The sequence below is a fragment of the Vipera ursinii genome (genome assembly GCF_947247035.1).
Source record: "Vipera ursinii genome assembly, chromosome: 9".
NCBI classification, from domain to species: domain Eukaryota; kingdom Metazoa; phylum Chordata; class Lepidosauria; order Squamata; family Viperidae; genus Vipera; species Vipera ursinii.
In genome coordinates this window covers 5135090-5158577 of record NC_139523.1, presented here as the reverse complement: position 1 = coordinate 5158577, position 23488 = coordinate 5135090, and positions in this window count along the sequence as shown.

The window sequence follows — 23488 nt, the reverse complement described above, 5'->3', positions numbered from 1 at the left end:
GAGCAGTCAACATTTAGCTGTTTTTTGCATAGTGCGATAGGGGGGAATTGTAAGAGGCAAAGTGGGCACTTCATGTCTTGCGAATGCTAAGCACACCCTTAAAACCTCTGAATCTCCCTCCAAGTACAGGACCTGGTCCTTGTCTGATATATAAATGTAGCCATCAACATGCTGTGCTCCCATGCTTGGCAGACCAATAACAAAGTAGGTGGACCATTAAAATGATGGTGGGAGCATCTTTGGGTAATCCTAATGTAAGAATAACCTACAAAAGAAAATCTATATGTGGTTGCTAAGAGATGACACTGACTGATGACACTGAATCATTCAATCAGTGGCAGGTTTGCAGTGTTTTCCAGGAATCCCACCTGGGTTTCTCCAATGACTTCATAGAATCATAGAGCTGGAGCAGATCTTGGAGGACTTCTAGTCAAAGCCCCTGCCCAAGGCAGGAGTCCTTATACGCTCCTGGACAAGTGGTTCTGCAAGCAAAGGTTTTCTACTGCTTGGCGGGATGACAAAAACTGTACATGCAGATGCAGAATTCAGAGAGTAATGGCCCAACTCACTACTTATCCTCATCTACCTTTCACAGACATCATAGGCATTTGTCATTATGCAAATTATGTGACTTTGGTTCTCCCTACAGACACCCACTAAGCAACTGCTTCATTTTGCCCACTGGTAGGGCTGGCCCTGCTGGAAAATATTCTGCCAACTCACCCATCCCTCGTTGCCCTCAAAGTCTCTCAGTTTTGCTGCTGGCAAGGCAGATGTCATCTGAGGGATTTCCTTCCTCCCCTCCCCTTTTTAATTGTGTCAGTTTTGGAGTCAAGTAGCTCAATAGAGGGATAATTGCCTCTGTAACGCCACCCACACAGACCATGGTAAATAATTAAATGTGGAAATAATACAGCAGATGGAAAGCAGTGCAGAGACAGCCCAGAGAAATCAAAAGTAATCCTGCTCAAGACAGCTTGGAACAGCTGCAGGCTGTTGCAGGACACCGGGAGGAAGGATGCCTGCTCCAGAGAAATACCGGACACTTCTAGAATGAGCTTGCTAGAATGGAGAACGATCTCATGGATCCTTTCCCATCTGGTGGAAGGCCTGGAAATGGGGACTAAGTCTGCTGAAGCTGAAGCAATATGGTCAACAGGCTTTTGCATGCTACCTTACTGAAGGCTAGAGTGAGAGAGATAACATGCAATAAGTGGGGAGAGGCAGGTATACTGTAAAAGAACACATTCCAGGCTTCCTGAACCAGCTTGACTGACCTAGAACAAAAAAAGGGGGAGGTGGAAATGTAAGTGTGAGTATCAAATCCTAATTTAGTTTTCCTATGAAGAGAAGGGGGAGGAGGAGGAGGAGGGGAGATCCCATGACCATGCTGATGTGTTGTGGTGACACACTTGGATTTTATGGCATTTAAAGAGTATCACACATACAGTATATCAACTATCATGGCTTACGCTTTGGATATGTGTGCCTAAATGAAAGTGCAGCTCTGTAAGACAAGGTCTATAAGACCCCAAAAGTCTTTGAGGTAGCCCTATTTAAAAGCAATGCCAGCTAGTAATTTCCAGTTTGCCAGCAAAGAAGGAAAGAATTCTCATATCCCTGGGGAATTATAATAGTGAATGGGTGAAAATAAAGTTTAGATTATCTTATATCCAAAGGAGTTTATAACCCAACCCAGCCCATTTTGACATCTTAGGTAAATCCCATTTTCAGAGTGTATGCCCTCCCTCCCAGCAGACCACTCCATGTCCAAATATGGTCCTTATGAGAAATTGCACATCCTTAGTCAACAGTTCCAAGTCTTTTCACTTTATCTGTTGGCTTCCATTGCCAGATTCCACTATTGCTCTGTCCCCAACTGGGTCTGCCCAGTTGTTCCACCAGGCTGGTGACTGGAGGCATCCACCAGGGGCTCAAAATATGCCATGAGGGCAGATGCACCCATGTGACCCCTTATCTGTGTGTCATGCATGCCCATAAAAAGGAATATTGGAAGGAGCTGGATGCCTCTCTCTTTTTTTTGCACTAAAGCAGGGGTGGCGAGCCCACAGACTCCATAGTCTCTCTTCAGGCCCAGCCCCCTAAGATGCAATTTACAGGATTATTGAGGTCCTGCAACAAATGAACCGTTTTCAGTGGTGAACTGTTCTTTTCTCAGAAAAAGACCCAAGCGTTTTTATGCAGAGATTGTGTGGCAGAGCAGGAGAAATGGAGACATTTAGTCTCATCCTTGACATTAACAGCTCCCTAATAAAAGTATACCAGAAAGCTGTTTTTCTGTTTTGTTTTGTTTTTTGTGTACATGATTATAAGCATAGAAAGGGGATGATTCAGACTTATTCTCCTGCAGTCAGAAAGGGAGAGCTGAAACTTTCCTTTTAAACATTTCTCTTACACCCACATACACACCCACACAAACACACATACTCACGAGGAGAAGGTTCTCTTTTTTCCAAATGGAGAAGGCTTCCCCCACCCTTTTTAAAGCCTCTGCACGAGGGTCTATGAATGACTGAAGCACTTTAAGCCAAATCTTCTTTTTAAAACACCCATGAATGATGTTTTTAATCAGGATTAGGCTACTGCATGCTTACAGCAGCATAAATAAATGTTTGAAATCCCAGAAGGATAGCTGAACACTACGCATTTAATTCCCCTGCATTTTCCCCCAACTCTTCCACATTCAATTTGATGAAAGAGAATTTGCTTCCTTGGTTTCTTTCAAAAGAGAGGAACACATCGTGAAAGCCAATACATCAATCTTTCTCAAAAAATAAAATAAAATAAATGCTTCCATAAGGACTGAGTTCTTTTTCTGCCTATCCCTTTACTTTTGAGAAATCTCAGTCTTTAGAGATGGACACAATCTTTGGACTTGAACCTGCTAATTTCTGCATCGCTAGAATAGGATGAGCTTTTGGCTGCCTTTTCTTCCATTTCAAAGAAGAGGAATTATATCTGAAGCTGGTCCAAATTTGGAGTAGGAGTTTTAAGGAGTTGTTAGTCTTCATTTCTACAATGATCAGGAATTGTGGCCATCCTATGTGATCCACTCACTGAATATGATTCCTCCAGAGAAGTTCTGTCAGCTGCCTTGCCAGCTTCTTTTGTATGATAAAACTTCTCACCTGATGATAAATAAAGAACATGTGGTAGCAGAGAACAGTTGAGGTCTAGCTTCGTCTCCTGCACAATAGGTTCAGTGCAGAATTCTGGAGAACAGGTACAAAAGAGCACTTCTGAATTTTTGTACCATTGTTGAAATGCAGAAAGACTCTTTTATCCAACCAAGATTGAAGGAAAAGACCCCTTTGATGTCCTCCATGAGATGAACTTCGGTTTTCTTGGCAGGCACAGCTTATGCATAGGTGTGGAGCATGCACAATAGTCACTGCTTCCGACAGGAAGGCGGTGCAGAGAGTGGTGAGGATGGCCAAAAAGATCATTGGCAGTTCCCTCCCTCCCATCCAGGAGAGAAACAACAGAAGCGTTGTTTGAACAGGGTCCGTAAGATTGTCTGGGACACTACACACCCTCTTCACAACCTGTTTTCCTTGTTACCTTCTGGGAGGAGGGGGCTTCATGGTATCCGTAGCAGAACATTCAGATTCAGCCATAGTTTCATTCCATACTCTCAAGCTTCTTCCTTCCACTATATATTCAAGATGGACAGTATTTAATTTTTTATTGTTATGTATATGTAGGGATGTGGGTCTATACATATGTTGTATATAGCATGTTTTAGGTGTGTTTCATGTATATCAGACATGTCAAACACAAGGCCCGGGGGCCGGATCCGGCCCGCGAAGTGGTTTCATGCGGCCCGCGAAGCCATCCTAGAAACAGTGAGGGAACGGCCCCCACTGCCTTGGCCCTGGCCCAGAGACCTTCCTTCTGCGAGAGACCCTCAGATCTGTCCCACTCCTGCCCAGGCCCCCATAGGCACCCTTGATGCGAACGATGTAGAGCTGGCCACGCCCACCCAGTAGGCCATACACACTCTAGCCACACCCACCCAGTAGGCCACGCCCACCCTGGCCACACCCACCCGGCCCCCTGAGGGCAACCGCAATGCTGATGCGGCCCTCAATGAAATTAAGTTTGACACCCCTGATGTATATGTTTCACTTTGAGAGTGGGCAACTAAATTTCATTTTTTTGATGTGTGCCGTTGTGCCCACAGTAAAAAATGACAATAAAGATTAAAGGAAGAATTTATTTTAATTCATGAGGCTCTCTTATCTGGAGATGATCCCTGTGCCAGTTCCTCACTAAGGCTGAGAAAGGGGAAATGAGAAGGTAGGCGAGATGGGTCTGAAAGACAAAGCATGTCCTCAAGAAAGATCACCTTAGAAAGAACAAAATCCTGAGAACAGGATTTGGGACACAAGGGTGAACTTAGGGTTCTTGGCATTTAAAAAGGGGCCATATGACTTGACTGGTTGCCCAACTTTTTTAATCCTTGTTTTATCTTGCAGCCTTCTTGGCTACCAAGGTCTTGTAACACTATCAACGTCTTCCATGGATCCTTTTTAATAGCCTTGTTCCTGTCACTGCTGCTTCTGCCAAGCTCTAGTAGTTAATGCTTTTTTGCAGTTCAACTCCTTGGGTTTCCAGTGACAACTTTCATGTTACAGCACAATAAAACATTCTGGTGAGCTGTCCGTGATACTGAATGTGTTCAGAAAAACTCAGTGACCTTGATAACAACAGAGAAGTGGCTTCATCATTTTCTTCTTCTGGAATATTTTCTCAACTACCACGTCTAGCCTAGAGCTCCTGCATTTCTTAGCTGTCTCCCATCCAATAGCTAAAAAGTGTCGGACCCTATTTGAGTTTCTCAGAATCAGGCAAACTCACCTAAGTGTCATATGGTGCTCATCTCACCTCACAGCAGCCTTTAAGAAAATTTAGCCTTTTTTGAACCCTTCTGAGCTCTGAGCCTTAAGCTGTCAGGGCAACAGTCATATACCATCTCAAGAAAACATTGTTGCTTTAAGGAAGGGCTGACAAATGCTGCGTGTGTTGCCCACCTGTTATCTGGATCACTTTTTCCTCTTTAAATCTGGAACTATGCACAACCCTACTGCTTAATGTTATTTATTTATTTATGGTGTGTTAGAGTCAGTGTTGACCCCTAGCGACTTCCTGGACCGTCCCAGCAGTTGTCTTGGTAAGATTTTGGAACTGGTTTGCTACTTCCTCCTTCCTGAGTTAGAGATGAGCTAGATTGACTGGCCCCAAATCGCCCAGCTGGTGACTAGAACTCATGGTCTCCTGGCTTCTAGCCTTGGTGCCTTAACCGCTACACCATGTTGGATTACAGCTATTAGGGAGAATGTTCGGAGGGAAAACAAAGGCCCCAGAATGATATGCAAGGCGGTGTATATGCAGATCTGATTTTTAATTCCTTCCCTTTTGGAGAGTCGGTTATTTCTTAAGCCTCCTCTTCCAGCTTTTGTTAAAATCCTATTCCTACCAGAATCTCCCAGGCAGAGGAAGAGGTGCTTGAAGAGCAAGAAATACTGATCAGGAACTCCCTGGGCTGCTTAAAAATACCTCTTTGCAGAGCAGAACTATGCTTTCCCGATGAAGTTAGGAACCGCATATAGGACAACACACTTTTGAAAGAGTCTGAAATAACCAGTCCCAGCTAACCCTCCCAGGAAATCATAACTCTTGACTCCATGTGGTTATCAAAAGAACTTTTACTGAGAGGAAATGTTTGCAGTAAAGACAGACAGAATCTGATGGCCCCAAGCAAAGCACAAAGCTATCCATCCTATTCCAGCCCTAACCCCCATTGACCAGTTCACTGACAGCCAATGCAGGGCCACAAGGTTGTTGTTGCTTTTTTTTTGAGAGCACTGAGGTACAAGCTTGATCATGGGTCATCCACAGGGCCCAGAGACCTTGGAGTCAGGCTGGAACTGGCTGAGAGGGAGTCCATCTCGTCTCCGAAAATGATCCCCCTCCCTAAGTTCCATGTGGTTACAACCAAAGTGAAAGTATGCAAAGAATGCTTCCCTTCCATCAGAATGGCAGGGCCCCAGTAGGGGACCTGACAGAGTCTCTGTGGGCAGCAGCAAATAAGAAGCCCTTGTTGGACTTACAGAAGAAATAAGCTTCAGGGAGGCAAGAGAGCCTCTGCAGGAGCTTGTCCTAGAGGAAAAAAAAGAAAAACAGAAAAGAAAAACAAAATGGAACGGGATAAAAGGAAAGCCTGAGGACTATGATATTGATTTTGAGAGTGGAATGCATGTCTCGGGAACCCAGCTACCAAGGCCAGACTTCACAGATTGTGCCTGATAGGGTGCGTTACTCTCCCTCAATTGTTAATAATTAACCATTTAATAAATAATATCATTAATCTTCTCTAAGACACCCTTTAAAAGCCGAGTGTAATCTAGAGACAAAGGACTGTAAATATTGAACCCCAGGAAAAAAAAGGGAAACAATAATACGCTTGGTGTTTAAGAGATTAAGCAAGAGAAGTCAAGTTAGAATTTACTGTAGGAGGCCTCAAGAAAAACATCTGGAGTACTTCTGCCAGACCTGGGCTGAAAAGCTCCAGACAGCTACAGCACTACGAAGCTGATTGGTTGTTCTGCTTATTCATTTATTTATACCCTTTCTTCCAACTGCAGGCAAAAGACTCTTGGCCAGTTACAACCTCATCAATTTACACTAAACTCTCTATGGCACAAAACAATCATCAAACTGAAAAAAAGAAATTAAAAAAATAACAGGGAAAACTACCATATAACTACAGCTTAAAAATCACTAACCCCAACTCACACAGGTCTTTTGCCCCATCACAATGTTGTCCTTCCATCAACCCTACGACACGCTTGGTATCACTTATCGCAAAGCTGTCTCTGCCCTTCCCAAATGTTCACCGATTCCATCCCTTCTGAAACATGCCTTTCCAACAGATGCCCCATTAATAATGTGATTTTTGAGAGATCGTTCTAATAAACCAGTGAACACATCATGGGGAATATTTGCCTCTCCCCTAATTAAAAAAATTAAGGCTATATTTTGCAGGGCTGGCCAATGCTTGCATAAAGCAGCTGCTTTATGCAGTGTGGCGCTAAGGTTCTCACAGCTCCCCAGAAAAAGTGGGAAATATTTTTGAAAAGAGAACAGACATCAAAAAGTGATAGGGCTTCAATCCCACCCTTAGAGCCACCATCTTACCTTTTTTGACCCCCTCCACTCAATGACAGATGACCCTGACCCTGCCATAGCCAAGCCACTGGACATTGCTTCTTTGTGCTTCAGGTGCACTATTTAAAAAAACACACACACACACACTGCACAAAAAAGTAGCAAGCAGATCTGTCTTCCTGCAAGGGAGGAGAAATCATAAATAAATGTAGGGAGGGGAGCAAAATACCTCTTGGCCCCTGTTCAACTGTCAGAGCCCTAATGAACCTCGAAAGACATTTGAACTATTTCCACAGACTCAGAGGAAATTTTATTGCTTCCCAGATCTGGGTCAGTGGATAGGCATCATTGTTTTATTATGCTCTCAGTGGGAGAAATACTTCATTTCCACATTCTCATTTTGGTCATGTCCTCCATTGCCAAAAGCTTTTACCAGCTTCCATCTGTTCAAATGTTATCTAGGTGAGACACTGCCCCCAAAGTGCACCTTTCCCTCTTAATTGATCGCGATCTGCTAGCATCTGAACTTTTCAAAGGATGGACTGACATAAAATGTATCTCTTTGCAAGCCACTTTATTCCAGATATGTTCCGTGTGAAGCCCTCTGCCAAGGAATCAGGCTGCTGTTGGTACCAATGGCACCATGGAATCAGGTCTGACACCATCTTGGTGACAAAAGTCGAAGATGTGATGGAGAAGAGAACAGAGTTGGGAGATGGGTCCAAGATCAAAGCCCTCCTCCCCCTGTTGGTTGGATTCACACAACACAAAAGAGTTGCCTAAAGTAGGGTTGGACAAAGGATGGTTCAGCAGAGTGGAAGGTCAGTCATTGGATGAAGTGGTCTATTATTTCAACACAAGAAATGGCTTACTTGCTTCATTCTATTCTATTCTATAGTATTCTGCATTCTATTCTATTCTATTCTATTCTATTCTATTCTATTCTATTCTATTCTATTCTATTCTATTCTATTCTATTCTATTCTATTCTATTCTATTCTATTCTATTCTATTCTATTCTGAAAACCTGGGCTTAGCATTTGTGAAATCAAAACTCAGGAGCCAAAGCAAACCATCAAGGCTCACTTTAATGTTTATTAGACAATACATACTAGAGGTGATCTGCCCCAGAAGAAGAGACGGAGAAACAGCCCTGCAGATAAAGAGATGCACTCATATTTATACATTTCAGAAATGAGGTAAAATGATGCATGCATGCATATTCATAAGTAATAACATAACAGATCTCAGGTTACTTCTTGCCCTTGTGTTATCTGCAGAGAACAATGGTCTTAAAAGAAACATTTGCATCTTGAGATTCAGGGGTTGCTATGGGAATGTTCTTATAAAATTTACCACAGGCCCTATTAGCTGCAAGGCCACATTCCTTATGTGTCTATGAAACAATCCCAATCAACTGGAATCTGATTTTTCCCACACATGTGCCATTTTGTAGCAATTATGTCAATGCTCCAGGTGACTACATGGATATGTAATTTACTTTTTTATAATTCAGATTGTCCTTTTTATTAGTTTATAATGTAAAATAGAAAAATACCTAAACAAATAATATAGGAATAGCTAAACAGAATTGTATCTGGTTAATATGTTGAAGGAAGATCATTAGCAAAAACCAGGGTTGTTAATTAGTCTAGGAATATTTTACTTTTGAAACAAGATTTGTTAAGCAGGGAAGCTTACAGTTCATGCTTTAAAAAGAAGAAGAAAATGGGACCGGACACCTCTCCATGGGGAAGAAGTTCTATTGTCCTAGTTCCTTCATATCAGATTTTAGGTCGTTGTGGGGCCTTTGATACTGATTTCAAAGCTCCTGGTGAACCAATTGGGCATTAGGAAACTCTAGAGTGACCTAATTCCAAAGCATTACGTGCTGGTATTTTAGGAAGACTAGACACAAATTAAAAATGCTATAACTGGTTCTAAAATAAGTCATTAGATCAGAGGTTTGAAACAGATGTCTCAAATGTCTCTCCCCATCCCCATGAAAACCAGCCTTATCATCCTAATATCAAAATGAAATGAAAACAGGGTATATAGGTGGCAGCTTCCAGCTATCACTTCCAGAATTCATTGATTGACCAACTACTGTTGTGAATGTTTGGAGTCACCCTTTTATCTAGAGGATGCTCAGGCTGGAGAAGATTAAAAGGCAGATAATCTACAGAGGTCTTGTAACAACTGAATCTCTGTTTTGGTTCCTTTCCTGTTATTCTGAGAAAAGGAATACATGAAAACAATAAAGTGTTTCGACTTAGGTCCAATGCAAAACATGCATAGACTTCCCTTTAAAAGGAAAAAAAGCTATTAAAAGGATAATTGCACATTAGTCCAGTCTTGATCATTGTCATTGTGGTTTTCAACCTTCTCAATCTTCTAGTTTTTCAAGACTTTGTTTATTGTGCCCTAAGCGAAGGCAGCAGTCATTCAGATGAAGCTCTGGGTTCCCTGAAAAATAGGGTGTTTACATTCACACAGCGCTTACTACCTCGTTACTAGTGGCTGGACTCATACAACATGTTAGATGAAAATGAGAGTGGTTGGCCTGGGCATTCAGCCGACTGTTGGAAACTCATCCTTGGTCTTGGTAAGACATATGAAGTATACCACCAGTTTTGGAGACTTATGGTCCTGCGCGGTAGCGACTGGTTGCAGGTTTGTGGACCTCCGCACCTCCGCAGCCAACTTTTGTCCTGTCTAGAGACCCTAATGGGTCCAAGCCACCCCGGAGAGGCGGCGAAGAAAGAAGGGTGCCCCGGCAACTCTGGAATGACAGTGGTCATTCCATTCATCTTGGGGAAAGCCTTCTAACCCGACAGGAGAAAGGCTGTATTTCATCGATCAGCCCAAGCTACTTGCAACTGGAGTCCAAAAGAACTAACCAGCACTGCAGTAAATGGTGTAGACTTAATTTCCTGGAAAAGATCCCCAAGAAGCAAAATACCTCCAAAAATGAAGGGGGGGATTTCCGCCCCATACTTATACTAAAGGAAGCGGTGAATTAAAATTTCTATGGAGGATCAAAATATATGGTAGTGAAATAAATTTATAAACTTGAAAGCTAAAATTTAACTTTGGACAAGTTTAAGATTGTTGAATGGTTAAGACTCTTGTTTTAAAACTAAATAGATGCTGACACCTAGTGGTGGATGAAGATTACGACAGCTATGATTTCCATAAAGAACTTGCCAAAACCTGGGAAAAGCTAATCTGTGTTTGTGACCTTCAAAGCTTTAATAATAAAGTGACAAAAAAGAGACAACAATCTGGACAAAGAGGGAATTATAAACTTTAGGAGAAAAAATCTTTTTTGAACTCTTTGGATTACAAATATCTATTTAACTGGGCTATTTGCTAAAGCTATTTGCAGATAAGAAGGAAAACTCCAACTTTGGGCCATCATGGATCAGAGACATGTAGACAGAACACAACATGAAGTATGCCACCAGTTTCAGCCATAACATATAGTGTAGCATGTTATGTGAGGATAGCAAATTGCAAGGTTTTTTTTAAAAAAAAAAACAGGTTAGAGGAAATTGTGGTTTGTGTGAAGTTGTTGCCAACAATGCAAGATCTTCATATTTGCTCCAAAGCTTCTTCTTTAAAAGTAGCTCACAAGGAAATTCTTTTTTATCAAACAGAATAAGAAAGGAGAGGGAAAGAAAATGTTGTTGCCAGCACAATTTTTGCTTCATTCCAGTGTGGTTTCAAGGGCACAGGCAAGAAAAGAGCCAACCAAGTTTTGAAGCTTTGATCACTCTCCCACTTCTGCTTTCCTCCAAGTCTGTTTCATTTGGCTTCAGTTCTGAGAAAGTAGGGACCGAAGAGGCATGCAGGGAGAGGGGAGAGAGAGAGGAGAGAAAATATAAGAAAAACGTTGGCTTTGCACAATACACCTACAGTACCTTACTTACTGAACTGACCCATCTTCTGAGTTTATTCAACAATATCTTGAAGCATTCATGCTGGCTTCACATAACGTGCTAAGCCTCCAAGAACTCTAAGTGAGCATAATAGTAGCCAAGCTTAGCAGGTTGGGTGAATGCAGCCCTAGAGTTTTAACTGACTTGGTTCACTATGCTTTACCAATGCAGCCATAGTGTGTGAAAAAGGGAAAAAGCTAGTGCCATGACCCATCTAAGTCACCTTTACAGAAATTATTATTGGCGTCAGAAGAGTTGTCTCCTAGACATGCTGGAGAAAGACATGTGACCCAGATATTGCTCATCCAAGCTTCTAGAAAGGGTGGGAAGCATATAATCCACAAGCCACATCCAGCCCCTAATCCCTGAAGACCTTTTGCTGTGCTCAGAGATTGATAGTTTTTAAAATACCATATACCCAGTTTGATGAAAGTGTAAGAAGTGCCCTGTTGAATAAGTCATGGTTTTAGATTTATCTTCTGCCTTTCTTCCAGGAGACCCTACAAAGCTCCCCTGCATACAATTTCCACCTCACGTCCTCATGGTGGTTGGGCTAAGGGATGCTAATTGCCAATAAGACCCAGTAAGCTTTTATGACTTGAACTTGGGTCTCCATTGTCTTAGTCCAGAATTTTTAATCACATTGTCCTTTCTATGTGAAATAAATGTAAATATTTACCATAGGTAAAAAGACTTTCTGTTGATTATGGACTCGTCAACTCTTCTTGCTTGCTACTAAATGAAGATATCCCATGAAATATTAATAGAGCAATGTTCTCATGACATCCTCTCCATCTTATTAATAGTTCACAGTTGTGACAGTCAGAAGTTTACTATGTCTTTGGGATGGAGGGGTGTTTTCCCCTCAAGCCCAACACAAATCTTCCCAAGGAGACAAATGTTGTTCACAAAAGAGGATCTGTGAAGTGATATGGTCAGGGTTGTCAAGCTTCTCAGCTCCTATTGACCTAGCAGGACTGCCATGGGCACTGTATCTCCAAGGCCATTTGGTCATGACTTGAGAGAGTCTGAATACTTTCTGCAGTCTATTTTGGGGGGATGGGGGGGTTGGTTCGGAAATGGTAATATTAAACCTGTGGAACACTAAATTCAGGTCTTCTGGGAGATTGATATTTCTATTCCCAAAGGGAAAAACCTAAGAAGTATTTCAGATCAGCTTTTCAATCACTCAGGCAGATTTAGAAGAGGTACAAGGGTTGAAATATCTATATTGATCTTCTCTTTCTCTGCCGATTGATCTCCCAGCAGACTGATAGTCCTAGAAAATAATTTAATTGGGTGTCAGTGAACATGAGTTTGGTTTCCAGCTTGCAGTAATGTGGACAACCTCTAAATGCCATATCTATGAAGATAGTTCATAGCATGCTAAGAGATCAAGAGATCTGTCAGAAGAAGCACAGAGTAAATAAGTAAGCATGATACAGTTAAATAAGTAAGTAAGTAAGTAAATAAACACATAAATAAATAATACAAATTAAGTTTTGCAGTCCAAATCTCACTCCAGTTATGATGGAATGTGCATCTGGAGAAGCTGGGAGGGGGGGGAGGAATTGTGTCAACAAAGAGCTTTCCTCAAAAGAGGCCCAGATTAAGAGGCCATAGAATCTCTCATGATATATCTAGTAGGTTAAAAGCTTATAGCTTTACTTTGGCAAGATTCTGTCCATTAGTTGTAAACAAATGAAGGATTGAACTCGATTGGATCTCGCTGTGTCATCTTTCGCCTTGGGCCCGATACCACTTCCCACTCAGGAGCGTGATCGATGGCTGGTTTTCCTGCTGGTAGGTGATGCTGGGTGGGAGCAGGGAATCCAGCAGTCAGTTCCCTGAAATTATCCCACATTAAACCATGTGAAAGGAGCGGCACTAACATATCCCCTTGCTGAAGTCTGATCAGAGTTAGACAGTAAAGCTAGCCCAGTTTACATGCTCTCAGCACAATATTGGGAGGAAATCCCACAGCTGTCAGAAAAAGGAAGAACCCTACGGTTAACTGCAAGTTCTAGATCAGAAGAATGGAATAAGTGAATACAGTTTTACATGCTTTCTACTCTACGTAACTTTAGACATCTCTAATGTATGTTCCTCCTTTGCGTGGCATAATGGACTGCTAATGAAGACACTGACCTCCCTCTCAGGAGGTTGAGAGTTCAATCCTAGGTAGTGGCAGGTATTTCTATTCTAGGGTGCAAAAAAAAATAGATCTGCTGCCAACTCTGCATGGTATTGGGAAGGAGATCTGGCCAGTAAACACTCAGCTCCATCCAGTTGTTCCAACTCCACTCTGAAGTAAGAGATTATAGCAGTGGTGGGATTCAGCTGGTTCGTACCACTATGGCAGAACTGGTAGCTAATTTTTTGTTGCCCAGGCCCAGAATGGACTTCCAGAATTGGCATCCACACAGAGAACTGATTGTTCACACATTTGAATCCCACCACTGGATTATAGGGTTGTAAAAAGAGAGCTTTAATGTATGTTCCTCCTTTCAGGCCATTCTATTTGTTTTAAAATTGTAAAGGCGTAACTGTAAGACTGATTCCTTGCAAAACAGAGGTTCCATCAATCTGCTGTCATCATTTTAGTCGTTCATTTCTCCTCTTTCCCCAGCACAATGTCCTTCTAGTCACTCTTCTATAGTTGTGAACATCTATGCAGAATCTTCGCTACAATGCAAATGCTCAACGCTATCATGATAATGGATATGCAGGATATGCAAAGGCAACTCTGCTTCTAAATGACAAATGGAGCACTTTTTATGCTTTCCAACTCATGGGGACATGGGAAAGAATTATGTAAAGGGGGTCAGGATGTTGTCAATCAATAAGGCAACTCTCTAAAAAAAAAACCTGAAGCAGACAGTTTGGTGTGGAGGGGGAAGAAGCTGGCAAAAGAGAGGCTGAGATGGTCAATAGACTGGATCGTGACAGGGGCTGTGGAGAAGGGGAGGGAAACATCAAGAAAAAAATTCCCTTAGCTTTCTAAAGGGAATGACTCAAAATGCTACTAGTAATTCCTCCACTCTCAGCTTTCCTCCCTTCATCAAGTTTGGAGAGGAATATATATATATATATATATATATATATATATATATATATATATATATATATATATATATATATATATATATTGTTGTTGTTGTTAGCTGCAAAGTCGTGTCCGACCCATCGCGACCCTATGGACAACATTCCTCCAGGCCTTCCTGTCCTCTACCATCTTCTGGAGTCCATTTAAGCTCACGCCTACTGCTTCAGTGACTCCATCCAGCCACCTCATTCTCTGTCGTCCCCTTCTTCTATTGCCCTCGATCTTCCCCAGCATTAGGCTCTTCTCCAGGGAGTCCTTCCTTCTCATTAGGTGGCCAAAGTACTTGAGTTTTAGCTTCAGGATCTGGCCTTCTAAAGAGCAGTCAGGATTGATCTCCTCTAGGACTGACCGGTTTGATCGCCTTGCAGTCCAAGGGACTCGCAGGAGTCTTCTCCAGCACCACAGTTCAAAGGCCTCAATTCTTTGGCGCTCAGCCTTTCTTATGGTCCAACTTTCACTGCCATACATTGCAACTGGGAAGACCATAGCCTTGACTATACGCACTTTTGTTGACAGGGTGATGTCTCTGCTTTTTAGTGTGCTGTCTAGATTTGCCATGGCTTTCCTCCCCAGGAGCAAGCGTCTTTTAATTTCTTGGCTACAGTCCCCATCTGCAGTGATCTTGGAGCCCAGGAAAATAAAATCTGTCACTACCTCCATTTCTTCCCCATCTATTTGCCAGGAATTGAGAGGGCCAGATGCCATGATCTTGGTTTTCTTAATGTTAAGTTTCAACCCAAGTTTTGCACTCTCCTTCTTCACCTGCAACAAGAGGCTCTTTAGTTCTTCTTCACTTTCTGCCATTAGAGTGGTATCATCTGCGTATCTTAGGTTGTTGATATTTCTTCCGGCAATCTTAATTCCAACTTTTGATTCATCTAGCCCTGCCTTTCTCATGATGTGCTCTGCATATAAGTTAAATAGGCAGGGCGACAGTATACAGCCTTGCCGGACTCCTTTCCCAATTTTGAACCAATCAGTGGTTCCGTGTCCAGTTCTCACTGTTGCTTCTTGACCCGCATATAGGTTTCTCAAGAGACCAATAAGATGGTCTGGTACTCCCATCTCTTTAAGAACTTGCCACAGTTTGTTATGATCCACACAATCAAAGGCTTTAGCATAGTCAATGAAGCAGAAGTAGATGTTTTTCTGGAACTCCCTAGCTTTCTCCATGATCCAGCGTATGTTGGCAATTTGATCTCTAGTTCCTCTGCCTCTTCGAAATCCTGCCTGCACTTCTGGTAGTTCTCGATCCACATACTGCTGAAGTCTAGCTTGTAGGATTTTAAGCATGACTTTACTAGCATGAGAAATGAGTGCAATGGTGCGATAGTTTGAACATTCTTTGGCACTGCCTTTCTTAGGAATTGGAATGTAAACTGATCTTTTCCAATCCTGTGGCCACTGTTGAGTTTTCCAAATTTGCTGGCAAATTGAGTGTAGCACTTTTACTGCATTGTCTTTTAAGATTTTGAATAGCTCAGCTGGAATACTGTCACCTCCACTAGCTTTGTTGTTGCTCAGCTTTTCTAAGGCCCACTTCACTTCACATTCTCGGATGTCTGGCTCGAGGTCAGTGACCACCTCATTGTGATTATCAGGGACGTTAAGCTCATTCTTGTATAGTTCTTCTGTGTAATTTTGCCACCTCTTCTTAATCTCTTCTGCCTCTGTTAGGTCCCTGCCATTTTGGTCCTTTATCATGCCCATTTTTGCATTAAACGTTCCCTTCATTTCTCCAATTTTCTTGAAAAGATCTCTGGTCCTCCCTATTCTATTGTTTTCTTCTATTTCTTTGCACTGTTCATTTAAGAAGGCATTCTTATCTCTTCTAGCTATTCTCTGGAATTCTGCATTCAATTGGGTGTATCTTTCTTTTTCTCCCTTGCCTTTCGCTTCCCTCCTTTCCTCAGCTATTTGCAAAGCTTCCTCAGACAGCCATTTTGCTTTCTTGCATTTCTTTTTCTTTGGGATGGTTTTGGTTGCTACCTGTTGTACAATATATATATCCCCTTCATGGATTACTGCCTTGTCGTGGCGAAGGGGCTTGCGTAATTCAATGAAGCTATGAGCTATGCCGTGCAGGGCCACCCAAGACGGACAGGTCATAGCAGAGAGTTCTGACAAAACGTGATCCACTGGAGAAGGAAATGGCAACCCACTCCAGTATCTTTGCCATGAAAACCCTATGGACAGTACCAAAAGGCAAAACGATATGACGCTGGAAGATGAGCCCCTCAGGTCGGAAGGCGTCCAATATGCTACTGGGGAAGAGCAGAGGGCTAGTACTAGTAGCGCCAGAAAGAATGAAGCGACTGGGCCAAAGCCGAAAGGACGCTCAGCTGTGGATGTGTCTGGTGGTGAAAGGAAAGTCCGATGCTGTAAAGATTTTTTCTCCATAGGAACCTGGAATGTAAGATCCATGAATCAAGGAAAACTGGACGTGGTCAAACAAGAGATGACAAGACTGAACATTGACATCTTAGGTATCAGCGAACTAAAATGGACAGGAATGGGTGAATTTAATTCAGATGACCATCAGGTATACTACTGTGGGCAAGAATCCTTCAGAAGAAATGGAGTAGCCTTCATAGTCAATAAAAGAGTAGGAAAAGCAATACTGGGATACAATCCTCAAAATGACAGAATGATCTCAGTTCGAATCCAAGGCAAACCATTCAATATCACAGTAGTCCAAGTCTATGCCCCAACCATCAGTGCTGAAGAGGATGAAATTGACCAGTTCTATGAAGCACTACAGCACCTTATAGAACTAACACCAAAAAATGATGTTCTTATCATCATGGGGGATTGGAATGCTAAAGTAGGAAGCCAAAAGATAACTGGAATAACAGGCAAGTTTGGCCTTGGAGTGCAAAATGAAGCAGGGCACAGGCTGATAGAATTCTGTCAAGAGAATACGATGGTCATAGCAAACACTCTTTTCCAACAACCCAAGAGACGGCTCTACACATGGACATCACCAGATGGTCAACACAGAAATCAGATTGACTATATGCTCTGCAGCCAAAGATGGAGAAGCTCTATACAGTCAGTAAAAACAAGACCAGGAGCTGACTGTGGCTCAGACCATGAGCTTCTCCTTGCAAAGTTTAGGCTTAAACTGAAGAAAGTAGGGAAAAGCACTAGGCCAGTCAGGTATGAATTAAATCATATCCCTGTTGAATATACAGTAGAGGTGACAAATAGATTTAAGGAATTAGATCTGATAGACAGAGTGCCTGAAGAACTATGGACAGAGGTTCGTGACATTGTACAACAGGTAGCAACCAAAACCATCCCAAAGAAAAAGAAATGCAAGAAAGCAAAATGGCTGTCTGAGGAAGCTTTGCAAATAGCTGAGGAAAGGAGGGAAGCGAAAGGCAAGGGAGAAAAAGAAAGATACACCCAATTGAATGCAGAATTCCAGAGAATAGCTAGAAGAGATAAGAATGCCTTCTTAAATGAACAGTGCAAAGAAATAGAAGAAAACAATAGAATAGGAAGGACCAGAGATCTTTTCAAGAAAATTGGACAAATGAAGGGAACGTTTAATGCAAAAATGGGCATGATAAAGGACCAAAATGGCAGGGACCTAACAGAGGCAGAAGAGATTAAGAAGAGGTGGCAAAATTACACAGAAGAACTATACAAGAATGAGCTTAACGTCCCTGATAATCACAATGAGGTGGTCACTGACCTCGAGCCAGACATCCTAGAATGTGAAGTGAAGTGGGCCTTAGAAAAGCTGAGCAACAACAAAGCTAGTGGAGGTGACAGTATTCCAGCTGAGCTATTCAAAATCTTAAAAGACAATGCAGTAAAAGTGCTACACTCAATTTGCCAGCAAATTTGGAAAACTCAACAGTGGCCACAGGATTGGAAAAGATCAGTTTACATTCCAATTCCTAAGAAAGGCAGTGCCAAAGAATGTTCAAACTATCGCACCATTGCACTCATTTCTCATGCTAGTAAAGTCATGCTTAAAATCCTACACGCTAGACTTCAGCAGTATGTGGATCGAGAACTACCAGAAGTGCAGGCAGGATTTCGAAGAGGCAGAGGAACTAGAGATCAAATTGCCAACATACGCTGGATCATGGAGAAAGCTAGGGAGTTCCAGAAAAACATCTACTTCTGCTTCATTGACTATGCTAAAGCCTTTGATTGTGTGGATCATAACAAACTGTGGCAAGTTCTTAAAGAGATGGGAGTACCAGACCATCTTATTGGTCTCTTGAGAAACCTATATGCGGGTCAAGAAGCAACAGTGAGAACTGGACACGGAACCACTGATTGGTTCAAAATTGGGAAAGGAGTCCGGCAAGGCTGTATACTGTCGCCCTGCCTATTTAACTTATATGCAGAGCACATCATGAGAAAGGCAGGGCTAGATGAATCAAAAGTTGGAATTAAGATTGCCGGAAGAAATATCAACAACCTAAGATACGCAGATGATACCACTCTAATGGCAGAAAGTGAAGAAGAACTAAAGAGCCTCTTGTTGCAGGTGAAGAAGGAGAGTGCAAAACTTGGGTTGAAACTTAACATTAAGAAAACCAAGATCATGGCATCTGGCCCTCTCAATTCCTGGCAAATAGATGGGGAAGAAATGGAGGTAGTGACAGATTTTATTTTCCTGGGCTCCAAGATCACTGCAGATGGGGACTGTAGCCAAGAAATTAAAAGACGCTTGCTCCTGGGGAGGAAAGCCATGGCAAATCTAGACAGCACACTAAAAAGCAGAGACATCACCCTGTCAACAAAAGTGCGTATAGTCAAGGCTATGGTCTTTCCAGTTGCAATGTATGGTAGTGAAAGTTGGACCATAAGAAAGGCTGAGCGCCAAAGAATTGAGGCCTTTGAACTGTGGTGCTGGAGAAGACTCCTGTGAGTCCCTTGGACTGCAAGGCGATCAAACCGGTCAGTCCTAGAGGAGATCAATCCTGACTGCTCTTTAGAAGGCCAGATCCTGAAGCTAAAACTCAAGTACTTTGGCCACCTAATGAGAAGGAAGGACTCCCTGGAGAAGAGCCTAATGCTGGGGAAGATCGAGGGCAATAGAAGAAGGGGACGACAGAGAATGAGGTGGCTGGATGGAGTCACTGAAGCAGTAGGCATGAGCTTAAATGGACTCCAGAAGATGGTAGAGGACAGGAAGGCCTGGAGGAATGTTGTCCATAGGGTCGCGATGGGTCGGACACGACTTCGCAGCTAACAACAACAACAACAATATATATATATATATATATATATATATTTGTGTAAATTACTAACAAAGAATTTAGGGAGGCTTTGTTAGTAATTTACACAAATATACGAACTGTCCGGTGTGACTACAGGAAATAAAGATTTGCCCCATGTTTGGGGCCTAGCAAGATATATATATATATATATACTGTATATATATTTCCTCCCTTCTCTGGATCATCGTCTCCAGTGGGCACAATCAGCACAAAAGCATCAGGACTCAGTGCAACCCTTGCATAGGTTTATTGAATCTGCACTTGAATCCAGTTGTCCCTTAAGTACACGTCTCAGTTCCAGCACAACTAATTAGAGGTGCGCATTGCTGATCAACATGATTTGATTACAACTAATGGAAGCAGAGAGGTTGTTTGAATCAGTAATCAGAGAGTTACTGAAAGTTGTCCTGTAGTTCCTTGATTCTAGAAAAAAAAATCCAGTGTGTAACAGAGAAGTAGTGGGTCAAAAGCAACAAATAAAATAGCGAGCTGCAGAACAGAGACGCTCTGTGGAATAGAAAAACCCTGGTGTGCTGCATGCTGACCCTTCTCTCAGGTCACACATGGGGCTCTTCCTCATCTGCTCCTTTAGAGGCTGAAAGAGATGGACGCTGATCAGCTGGTTTTCATTAACCTTGTCGTGAAATATTATTCAACTGTAGAATACAGTTTGAAGAGGTGAATGTGGAAATTCACCACCTGACTCTTTGTAACCACCAGTCTATTTATTTATTATTTTATTTTATTATTTTACTTTATTTTATTTTCTATCTTTATTATTTTTATAAGTGACACAAGACATACCTAATATTCTTATTAGGTTTTTATCTCAACTTTGTATTACTTTATAAATAACTCAAGGCATTGAACATATCAGATAACCCTTCCTCCTCCTGTTTTCCTGAGAACAGCAACCCTGTGAGGTGAGTTGGACTGAGAGTGAGTGACTAGCCCAGACTCACCCAGCCAGCTTTTATGTCTAAGGCAGAACTAGAATTCACAGTCACCTGGTAATTGGCCCAAAGTCACCCAGCTGGCTTTCATGCTATGGTGGGACTAGAACTCATGGTTACCTGGTTTCCAGCCAGTGCCTTCACCACTAGACCAAACTGACTCTCTGATCATCTCCTTGTCTATGAGACACCATTGTCTTGTCCACCCTGGAGTGCTGTTGCTCTTTCATAGGCCTGTGCATTGACATGGACAGCATACTCTTCAATGGACGGAGTATATCATTCTACTCGGAGGCTCCAGCTGGTGCAGAATGCAGCCGCGCGAGTGGTGGTGGGGGCTTCCCGATACTCCCATGTAACACCTCTACTTGGTGAGCTGCATTGGCTTCCGGTTGTCCTCTGGGTAAGATTCAAGGTGCTGGTTATGACCTATAAAGCCCTAAATGGCATGGGTCCGGGTTACTTACGGGAGCATCTGCTGCCGGCATCAACTTTCCTTCGTCCAGTGCGCTCCCACAGAGAGGGCCTCCTTAGGGTGCCATCAGTCAAAGAGTGTCGACTGGCGGCCCCCAGGGGGAGGGCGTTCTCTGTGGGTGCGCCAGACCTTTGGAACCGTTTACCGGTGGAGCTCTGGATGGCTCCCAACCTTCGCTCCTTCCGACGTGACCTAAAAACATATTTATTTGAACAAGCCGGCCTGGTCTGATGGGTTTAGGGGTATTTTAACTTTTTGTATTAATCTATTAAATTGGGCTATTGTATTTAATATTTCTTTTAATTTTTATATATTGTATTTTATTGTATTGCCCTGTACACCACCCTGAGTCCTTCAGGAGAAGGGCAGTATAAAAATTTAATTATTATTATTATTATTCATTAAGCTCATTATCCAGCATGATCATTTGAAGAGTCATTTGATGGACAAATCCAAAAAGAGGTTATACCGTGTTTCCCAAAAAACAAGACCAGGTCTTATTTATTTATTTATTTATTTAGCCTCCAAAAGAGGCACTCGGTCTTATTTTCAGGGGTGGGTTGGATGTCTTTTCCACTCACCTCTGGCACCGACAGCCCCAGCCAGCCAGCCCACTTCTTCTGCGGCCGAAGGAGCAGCTTCATTCTGCTGGTGGGAATGGAGCTTGGGCTTGCATTTCACAGTCAGGCCTTTCCTGAAGGCTGCTGCAGCTGATTACCAAGCAATGGATTCAATCCATAGCTCGGTTCTCGGCTGCAAGGGCCTTGCAGAACTGGGTTCTCAGCTGCAGAGGCCTTCCAGGAAGGCCTGACTGCAAAATGCAGGCCCAGAGACATCACAGAAGAAGTGGACCGGCAATGAGAGGCCTGGCTACAAGTTAAGCGGGTGCAGGGCATGAGGGGCAGCTCCAACCCCCCCATCCCCATCTTAGTTTGATTTTTAGGTGTGTGCCTCACCCCAAAACTAGCGCTTACTTTGGGGGAAACACGGTATTCCATTTAAATATGGGTTCTCTCTGGTTTAGCTGGCTTTTGATTTCTGCATAGCCAAGTATCTTGCCAATATTCTATGGGGGGGGGGTTGTGCTTACATGCCTACAAAAAGACACACAAGTCAAGTCAAGTCAAGTTATTACAGTCAGAGACCAGAGACCAGAACACATTAAAAACTCTCAAGGAATAGCCAGTTAAAAATTCTAGAATAAAATAATAAGTAACAGACAAAATTGAGATCACCAAAATTATCAGAATCACCAACATCTATGTTAACATGCTAAAAAGATTTGGCATCCAATCTGTCAGTTATACACAAGCAAAACACAGCATGGCCTAACTATACCGTAATATCACTCCTTAAACGGTGAGGCCCGTGATCATTAAATGCTATAATGCAAAAGAGCAATAATGCAAAAGGGTTTGCTGCATTAATTGTGTAAAATTGTGTAAAATAGGTATGATGGATTAATCACGTGTTTCCAACGAATCCCCAGTGCTGCTGCGCAGAATCTAGCCATGTGCACTTGGGCACAATAGAAAGGTCAGCAGGAATGGCAACTATAACCAGATGCAGAAAGAAAGGGGGAGAAAGAATGGCAGAAACCAGATGCTGCACACTTTCCCTGCCAGTTAGGATGCTGAGCTTGTCGATCAGAAGGTCGGCAGTTTGGTGGGTGGAATCCCGAGTGCCACATAACAAAGTGAGCGCCTTTTACTCGTCCCAGCTTCTGCCAACCTAGCAGTTTGAAAGCACGTAAAAATGCAAGTAGAAAAATAGGGACCATTACGGTGGGAAGGTAACAGCGTTCCGTGCGCCTTTGGTGTCTAGTCATGCCGGCCACATGACCACGGAGACGTCCTCGGACAAGCGCTGGCTCTTCGGCTTTGAAACGGAGATGAGCACCGGCCCCTAGAGTCGGAAACGACTAGCACGCATGTGTGGGGGAACCTTTACCTTTTAAGGAGATAGAAATAAGTAGCTGTTGTCGCTTCCCTTCACTCTTTTCCCTCCCAAATATATATCTCTTATACAAGTAGGGCTTTTTTTGCACACTTTACTATGCATGAACTCTGTCTAACCAAATATTCAGTTATGTGCCCTTCCTTGCTCTGCGGGTGAATCTTCCTGCACTTCTCCCAAATACACATGGATTCTGTTGCCTTAAATGAGCGTTTAATCCCAGGCTTCAGTATGTTAAGAACTCTTCTTATTGACTCAACTCTTCTTGAACTTTGAATGTCAACTTAATCATTGAGAATTTTTACTGAAAGTTTTCTTAGCAGGTTATGGGACATTTCCATTTATTTAATTTACGTGCATGTCAAGTTATTTTGAAAGCAGAGGAGTAGGGGTAGCAAAAGGACATTGAGCGTAGAATTAGAGGGCTGGAAGGGACCTAAAGAGAGGAGAAATAGACCACTGGATATTAATCACAGGCAGTTCTCAATTTGTAATGGAGCCCGGAATTATGGTTATAAGTCGTGGTGAATGTTAAGTGGCTCACCACGTAACCTTGCTCAATTTTACAACTTTTTTTTTGCCATGGGCATTAACTGAATGCCATGGTTGTTAAGGAAATA